Below are 9,168 nucleotides of genomic sequence, written 5' to 3' on the forward strand. Positions count from 1 at the left end.
TGACGTCACCGTGGGACGACATACGTCACCGTTTGTGACGTATGTAAACATATGGCTAGCGTGAAGATGGGAGTCCAGTTCGGCATTGAAATGGATGGTTATTTGTGAATAATATTTTTGATTGTGATATTACCTATAACATATTTCTGATTGTGAAATAATCTTGATTGTGATATTGACACTTGACAGATATTCAACATTTGAATATCGAAGTTCTAACATCATGAATTACGAGGTAAGCGTGTAAGGACTTAGCAAAGCTAGAATCATGTCTGAGGCAGTGAGGCTTAACCGATGTCATTGTAATTTTTTACATCATTGATATCATTGTGGAACCAACATAAGTAACTAAGGAATTTCCCAGTTCAAATATTTATTGATTTATTACTGTCAATTTCGAAACTCCACATATTTCTAAAGGGAGCTGTGATGAGACCATGGGGATGGGGTCGAACTGTTGAGTTTAGACCATTACAACTTGCAAGAGGGGCCCAAGGGCCAAGGGCATGGGGCCTTGCGAAGGGTTAAGACCGACGCACGGCGGTGGACTGATAAGTACTCACAATAAATCCCTGCCACCATGATCCTGAGTGTGGCTGCAGAGCACATTTGAAACAGCTGTGCTTCCAAAATCGCGCGTGGTTTGAAATCCAATCCCGTGTTGCCAACGACTAATCAAGTTAACTAGTCGTTTATCTGTAGGCTAGCGGACACATTTTTGCAATGAATACCTTCTAAAATAAAAAAAAAACACATCCAGCTTCGTAAAAAATTCTCACGATTGGACAACACCCGCAAAGTTTTCGATTTCACACAAAATTATGAGATAAACTTTGACTCTTTCACTGCGCACATTCACATGGTGTTTTCTGTTTACGTATCACAAGACAGTGTCACACACTTATGTTTTGGTTGTGTCTAGTTTGATTTCACAATAAATAGACTTGATTCACATTCCATTCTGAGATTTAAATGATTGAAAGTTTTTTTTTAATTATAAAAACCTATTTATACGTTCCAGATTTGAATTTTTTGCCCTATTATGTTGAATTTATCTTGATCAATTCACTTCAAATTCTGAATGATTTCGTCTGCCATCCCGTGTTTTCAAACGTTTTGTGTCTTTTAGAAAATTTTCGTTGTTTAACATGGGAAACTATTTCATTGTATAAAACATAGAGCACGTACCATATACATATATGGTAGTGCATTAATAATACAATTTAATTCAATAAAAATTAATTTTTAATTTAAAAAATATAATCAGATTTTTAATTCAACATTTTTCTAATAGAATTTTATTCTACAGCATGTACCATCTAGTGTATTAAATAATAAATTTTGATTTAGTAAAATTTAATTTTATTTAATTTTTTAATTTGATTTAATTCTACAGCTTCAACCGGTAAAAATGAGCATCATAGGAATCAAAGTAAAACTGTCATTCATACATCACAAATTGACATTGGATGAATTTGATAGGTATTTTATTAATCCTGTTTATATATAAGAATGGAAATGACGCTTCTATTTCAGAATGATAATGGAAATGTTTCTACTATTTCAGAAACTTTTCTTGAATACACTTCCAAAAACTAAAGTTCTGTAATCAATGGAGTCTTTGAAATGACAAAATCATTCAATTTAAAATTTTTAGCTATAAGAGTAAGATCGTCATTTGTCAATATGAGGAGCATTCATTCGTCATTCCTGAGGAGCAGTAAGAAAAAATTCGTTGTTTTTTATGTAAAAGGATGTTTTTCAATTAAAAGAAGTGCAATAATTGATTTTTGGAAATACAATGTTAAAATTAACAATCAGTATAAGAATTCATAGAATTCAATAGACGTTACAACTTACGATTTCAGAATTATCTTCAAAAAGTTTGTTGTCGTTTGTTTGATCAGAAGTTTTCGTTCGTTTGATCAGAAGTTTTCATTCGTTTGATCAGAAGTTTTTGTTCGTTTGATCAGAAGTTTTCGTTCGTTTGATCAGAAGTTTTCGTTCGTTTGATCAGAAGTTTTCGTTCGTTTGATCAGAAGTTTTCGTTCGTTTGATCAGAAACAGAAAAAATTTTCGTTCGTTTGATCAGAAACAACATAATTATTCATTCTCTTGCACTAAGTATACGAATGATTAGTTAATTCGTAATTCGTATACGAATTAAGTATATGATTGATCAACCCGCTAGAAATGCACCGGGAGCAGGAAATAAGCTAGTAGGTACCTATTTAATTCAGTTGCACACTGGCCCACGTGATATATAGTTCTGTTCGTCTGAACTCTGAATTGCGTGTTTAGTGTGCATGATGTTTAGTGTGCGTGTGTATGAAACTCTGCTTTGCAGCGTAGTTATAATTACTTAATGAAGTTTAGTTCTTTGCGGTCAACTTAAGAGACAAATTTTCAACTAATACTTTTTACTAGTCTAATTTTAATTGTTGAGTGAAAGGTGCAGACTTGCAACTTCCAAGTGATTAGGTACTTTATAGAAACTGAGCAAGTTAGCATACGTGTTTTAAGCCTTTAAGAAGTTAATTTTTGCCTCAAATAATGATGTTGGATTGAAAAAGTGGTCTTGGTGGATCGAAATAATATATGAACTTTCAAAATTAGAATTCCATTCTGCGGCGGGGTAACTTTGACCACTTTTCGTTTGAAAAAAAAAAAAACCCAAAACTCAAAAATGATTTGACATTGAAAAATTTTGTCAATGGCCATCGTAGGCCTAATACTGAGGCTACGTAACACAATAAAAAGATTTTAAAAAATTGCATATCTAATATTTTAAAAAATTAATAATGTGACCCACAAAAAAGAGCTATTATTTAAAGCCTGTCGGAGCACCCCCTCCAATTTTTTTATTTTTTGGTAAAATAACTCCAGGTTTTGATGCATTGTAGTAGGAACTCTTCTAGTAACATATGCAAAAGACAAATTTTAGGAAAGTGTCATAGTTTGCAAATGGGGGCGCTGCCCCTCAATGGGGGAACTTTGACCACCTAATTGTAAACATGATGGGGTAACATTGACCGGCTTGGAAATTAAGTTAAAATTACCATAGGTACCTATGTAACATATTTTATGTCTGATACACCTATTAATGTTTTTTTCTTTACGTTTCAGACTCTACAGAGTCTTATATATGGTAATTTTAACTTAATTTCCAAACCGTGTTTCAGACTCTACAGAGTCTTATATATGGTAATTTTAACTTAATTTCCAAACCGGTCAATGTTACCCCGTCACGGCTGCCATTAGGTGGTCACATTTCGCCCATTGGGGGGCGGCCGCTTCCATTTGTCAAGAGCTGGGGTAACAAAGACCATCACTTTTTTTGAAATTACATCAAAACTATGAGAGGCAGGAGCCAGCAATTTATGGTGAGTAAAGCTAGAGTATAGACCTGTATTTTGCACGTTTCAATTTAAGTTTAACTTATCTAGTAAAAAATGGCATAATTTAAAAAAAAAGTGGTCAAAGTTACCCCATTTTATGGTATATGTTTTTTGTGGTGTAGATTAAGAATCTGAAATCCATTTTTGGCGGTCGGCATCTGAAATTTTCAATGGAACCTGTTCCTAATTGGACCTAACCTCATAACCTGCAAGGTTTTTGTTGATTGGCTAGGTTTTTTCTATGTTTGGAGTCCGTAAGGCCGGCATAAGCCGTAAGGCGCATCTGGGGTGGAATACATCTATTTTTTACAGAAATTTTGCTGCCCAAGATCTCATATTTTTAGGTAAGTTTGAAATATCACGGCTCGGAAGTCAGGTAAATATATTGATTTAGAAATATTGCGGCTCCGAAATGGGTCACGTGACCGTCGTGACGTGTGGGGGAGGGGCAAGCCTGCGGTTGGCAGTTGTCGGCTGCAAAACGATAAAGAATCATGCACCGGCCAATGTAGATGAAGAAATGTACCACTGTATCATTTGAGCTCATGTTGTTTCCACCTGCGGTTGTGCAGTGATAACTCCTAAGCATGGTGCCATTCTATGGTATAAATAAAAGAACATGAGCTTTTGGGAAATTGGAGCACTCTGCCATCATCTGGAGTGCCACAGGTCACTACACCTTCCCTCACAAATTGGAGTCAACCACTGCAAGTTTGCGGGCTGCAGTCGGTCGGTGCTCCGCAGGAGAGAATGCCCAGTGCAGCTGATTGGACGCAGCTTCATACCCAGCACTAATTGGTCAAAGTTTCAAAGCAGTCTGTCCAATGAGAAGGCTAGTATTGTGATTTCTGAGATAAAAGATGCAGAGCACTCCGAAGCGCTCTAAAGGATCTATGGCGTATCCAAACCAGAAGAAAATCAATTGATTTCCTATGAACTTAATTCTAAAGAAATGGTCATGAACTGTATTAATTGCACTGTTAAAAAATAACTATTATAACTTATCAGCATAGTTAGTATCACTCTGCTCATATGTACATGTGAAATCAATTATAGGAGTTCAGAAAAAGCGATTAAAATTTAACAGAAAGAAACTCCAGAAGAGTGCCTTTGGCAACTGTACAACTTATGAGCTAGGCTGCTAGCTGCAGCTGGCTGCGAGCACTCCCTAAGAACAAAGAGTCCCTAGTTCATAGGAGCATAGATAGAATTCTTTGTACATCAATGAATCATTATAAAATTCTTTACAACTAAAAATTATACTATGAAGAGGTAATACCCAATCTGGGTATACTATTTAAAAATGCTAATTTTTATTAAATTCATACAAATTTCTATGCAATTTAAGGGTAGCATCTGGATTAAAAAAAAATAAACAAATTTGGCTTTTCCTATTTCTTTTTTCATTTGTAGCTGCTGGAAAGGATTGTCTATAGCAGCAAACCGCATATATGTGCATGCTCTAATTTTTGCATAAATGAATTTCATAAATGTACAGAATGATCCATGCATAAGCATTAGCTTTGAATACGTTTTAGGCTAAAATTTACGCTCCTAGTCCAATAGACTTGGAACCAAGCTTTCAATTTCAAATCAAAAAATGACTAACGAATCATGCTTCTGGCAGCTCCTGTTGACACAGCTGATTGCAGCACATTTTTAATAAGAGAGAGCACAAGTTACGAATACGTATTTAATGTAGTCTTTGGTTGGTAAAAAACTAACAAAATTACCTTGAATTATTGATTTTTAATTTCTTGCATTAGGTAAATGTTTATGATTAAAATTCATCATAGAAGTTGTATTTCCATAATTCCATGTTGAATTAAAATTACACACATAAGGTTCACATACAGATGCCAGGGCCAGTAGCGGCAATCAAATGAACTATTTTATTGTTTAGTATGATGACTAATAATATAATAATACAGAATTCTGCTTAGGCATGGTCTCTCAAAGTGTTCCAGCAACATATTCTCCATTACTAATTATTTAGATTTATTCATTTGTGGTGCAGCAAAATATGTAATTGTTTGACATCACAGGCTACCACGTGTTCATACGTGTTGATGTGTGACGTCACCGCAGGCTCCGCCAATCCAGCTATATGTAAACAAAGCCTTGTACACATTGTTTGGAAGCAGTTTTGCGTTGCAATCAATGTTTATTTGTGAATAACATTTTTGATTGTGATATTGTAACATATTTCCGATTGTGAATAATTTTGAGTGTGATATTTACAATATTGTCAACATTTAAACATCAAAGTTCTAATGTCATGAGTTACGAGGTAAAAGTGAAAAAAGGACTGAACTCAGCCTCCCAGGAGCTAAAAACATGGCTGAGGCTCGACCAATGATCATGTTGTGGCGGTTCCCGGTAAGCCTGCACAAATATGCGAGACTGTAACTCTTGAGTCCTTGGTCATGGAACAAATACTGAATATGGTCAGAAGGAGTCACATTCAGGAAGGCATGAAACATGGAAAACACTAAACAATTTACTACTAACAAAACACAAAATACAAAATGGCAGATACAACAATAACTGAATGATACCTAGTCTACTGAAACACTAGCGGTGGTGTCAGTTCAGCCCACTTGGTGGTCTGGGTAGAGTGCTCTAATGAGTGGACCACTGTGGCCTCTCAGCATTGTAGTTTCAAGTAACTACAAAATAATAGTAAAGTCAAAATGGAAATAGTTATTAACAGCTTCTGCTGCCAGATAATAACAATGTCTTACTCAAACATTAGCCAAGGCCAACTATGGTTTTTACAACCATAAATCAAGTATTAACCATTCCTAGTAGTAGTAGTAATCAAGTAGTAATCATAAATCAAGCAGTAACCATCACAGGCTTCAGGCACAAGCCAAGGAGTGATAGTTGGCAAGGCGGAACTTGACCACTGGTGGAGGGATGGAGATCAATGCTGAGTGGCTTGTGGACCAAGTCACACACACTTGCATACCACACCCAGGCACACCACACTCACTCCACACTGCACTCAGCACCAACACTCTTACCTTATGGCAGGAAGTAGGCCCAAAGGGTTGTAGCCATCTTACCATTTACTGGGCTGTTGGGAGAGCTACTGGTTATCTAGGGCCTAGAGCACACTTTGATAGCAAATGGTATGTGGCTAGCAAATAGAAACTAATAGGTGCCAAGCACAGGAATGCATAAGCGGACTAGGTCACACAATACTTAAATGTTGAACATCAATGAAAGTAAAGCAAGAAAAAAGCAACAGTTATGCAGTTCAAGAATTAAATCTGCAAATTCGCACTTCTGGTATATAGCTAGTCAGACTAAATCCTACTTTTGCACTTCTGGTTTATTAGCTAATCAGACTAACGTTTCAACTACTCTTGACACAACAACATAATTCCCTCACTGATGTATGGGGCATTCATGAGTGGATTATGAAAGACAACTGGTCTTACTAAGTCGCACAAGTCATTAAATATACTCCTATACTCCTAGTCACTCTAGCATCCTAATAAGTAAATATACTCCTAGAAACAACTAGAGAATTGGACTAAGTCACATATGTCTGAATTCAAAGTATCTAGGAAAAGCACAAGGCTCATCAACTTCAAGTTGGTCTCCAAATCAAATTTTGGTTCATAGGTGGAATCTCTTAGCTTCTTTCTTGATGGCCAGGAGTTGGTTGAGTGATCATCAGTTCTCATCAAGAAGACTGTAGCTCCACACCAACTGCTCCTAAACGTCAAATAAATGCGTTCATAAGAACTTGCCTTCTAGAAATATTGACATCAGGAGGATGTTTAAACTGTTTTGTCACACACAAAATCATCAATGCATTGGTTGCAGAAATTAAAGTTATTCAAGGGTGGACACAACATGGTTGAAGTAAGCAAAATGAAAATTGTGCAATAAAAGGACAGGATTGACATGAGAACCAGTGAAAACCATCCTTCATTCTTTATAAACAGGCATGAATAACTGGAAAACATTTGTTAAGAGCTCAGCAAGGACAAATATAAGCATGGCGACATTTTAATGAGATGCAATGCACTGTACTCACCAAAATGGAGCATCAGGATGGGATTAACCAAGCAGAGGTGTAGATCAATCATGCATTAAGGTGGCTTAAACAGGCTTTTTGAAGGTCAGAAAAGAATCAGGTGCAACCAGTGAATTTTCAATTCAGCAATCAGGGGTGTAGAATAACCAAAAGTGCATAACATATGGACTTGCAAGAATCTCGTCTCATTAACTTTTACTCTGCTTAAATATTACACCAAGGGAAACAAGATACATGATTAATAAGATGCACATGACCCTTGAAAGGCAATGAAATAAAACATGAAATACATTAAGGTACAATTGTAAATGAATGATTCTACTACAGACTATAGCTAATGTTCTGCGGCCCTCTTCAATGTTAGTAAGCAAGTCATTTTATACGTCATTGATATCATTCTGGAACCAACATAAGTAACTAAGGAATTTCCCAGTTCAAATCTTTGATGATTTATTTATATAAATTTTGAAACTCCACATATTTCTAGAGGGAGTTGTGATTTGTGCATATTTTTGACTGTTGTATATTATCAACATTCTTTTCCAACGATGGCATGAATCACAAAGCTTGAAAGAGAAACCAAGGACGGAAATTAGGGAAGCCTGGGCCCAGAAAGATGACTCGGCAACTGATGAAAGTTATTGTCATTTTTTCAATCATTGATGGCATTTCGCAATTGCAATCAAGGGAAGTCATTAAGCAGTTTTACAGTGCAATTCTTATTTTTTTATCAAAATCACCTTTGAAACTCCACTGGGGTGGGAGAGACCAAGCTGGGTTCAGACCAGGCTGGGATTAGACCGCTGCATGTCGCCAATTGCCGGAGTGCTCGACCAAAGGCGGAGTGCCATAAGTACCTCCCTTCCTTCCACTTTTATGATTCCATTCAAGTTGTAACTTCTTTAAAATAAACGTATTAAGTAGGTTGTTTTATTTTTGCCTGTATTACAATGGTTCCTCTAAAAAATTACAAAATCCTTTCTGAATTTAAAAAAGTCAAAGAAACCCTTTGATATGGCAACATCTAACATGCATCCCCACCCGGTGTTGCTGAGATTGCCAGATTGTTACTAATACCTTATATTAGAGAATCTCGGATTAATGTGCACTTGTTAGCACACATTAGTCTGACCAGTTGCATCAACAATTTTGGGTCAAATATTTGGAATGAATTTTCATAGGAGGTCTAATAAGCTGATAAGCATAAGTTAGACATTTCAATTAACTTATCATGAAAAAGCTATGAACAAAGCTAAGACAAGTACTTTTCTGTGAGCGCTGTCAAAATTCATTTAGATTTTAACTAGCGCGATAGCTAATTTTTAACTCGTTTCATATGCATAAGTTTATATAATAGAAACCAATCTTGACCCTTTCCACAATGGAGATATATTTTCAAAATACCCTACTGCAAACGCTTAGGGCAATATATGTATCTATGACCTCTTGAACACTTTTAGGGCCGGGTTTGCGACCCATCTCCAAGTTTCAGCGAGCCTAAAATATCTCTAATTTATCAATGCAGCTTGGTGAAAATTTGCACATGCGTTCAATGAACAATTTTTCAATTTCATTTTCTTTTGTGAGTTATTCAGTCCTAAATTTGCAGTGAGCCTAATAAATATCTTATCCTTGTGCACAATTTTTCTGTATTACTAGAAAGAGATGGCAAAAGCAAAAAAAATGATCACGCTATAAACTTCACCGTTAGGCCCTATT

The sequence above is a fragment of the Hyalella azteca genome, unplaced genomic scaffold (genome assembly GCF_000764305.2).
Source record: "Hyalella azteca isolate HAZT.00-mixed unplaced genomic scaffold, Hazt_2.0.2 contig6466, whole genome shotgun sequence".
NCBI lineage: Eukaryota > Metazoa > Arthropoda > Malacostraca > Amphipoda > Hyalellidae > Hyalella > Hyalella azteca.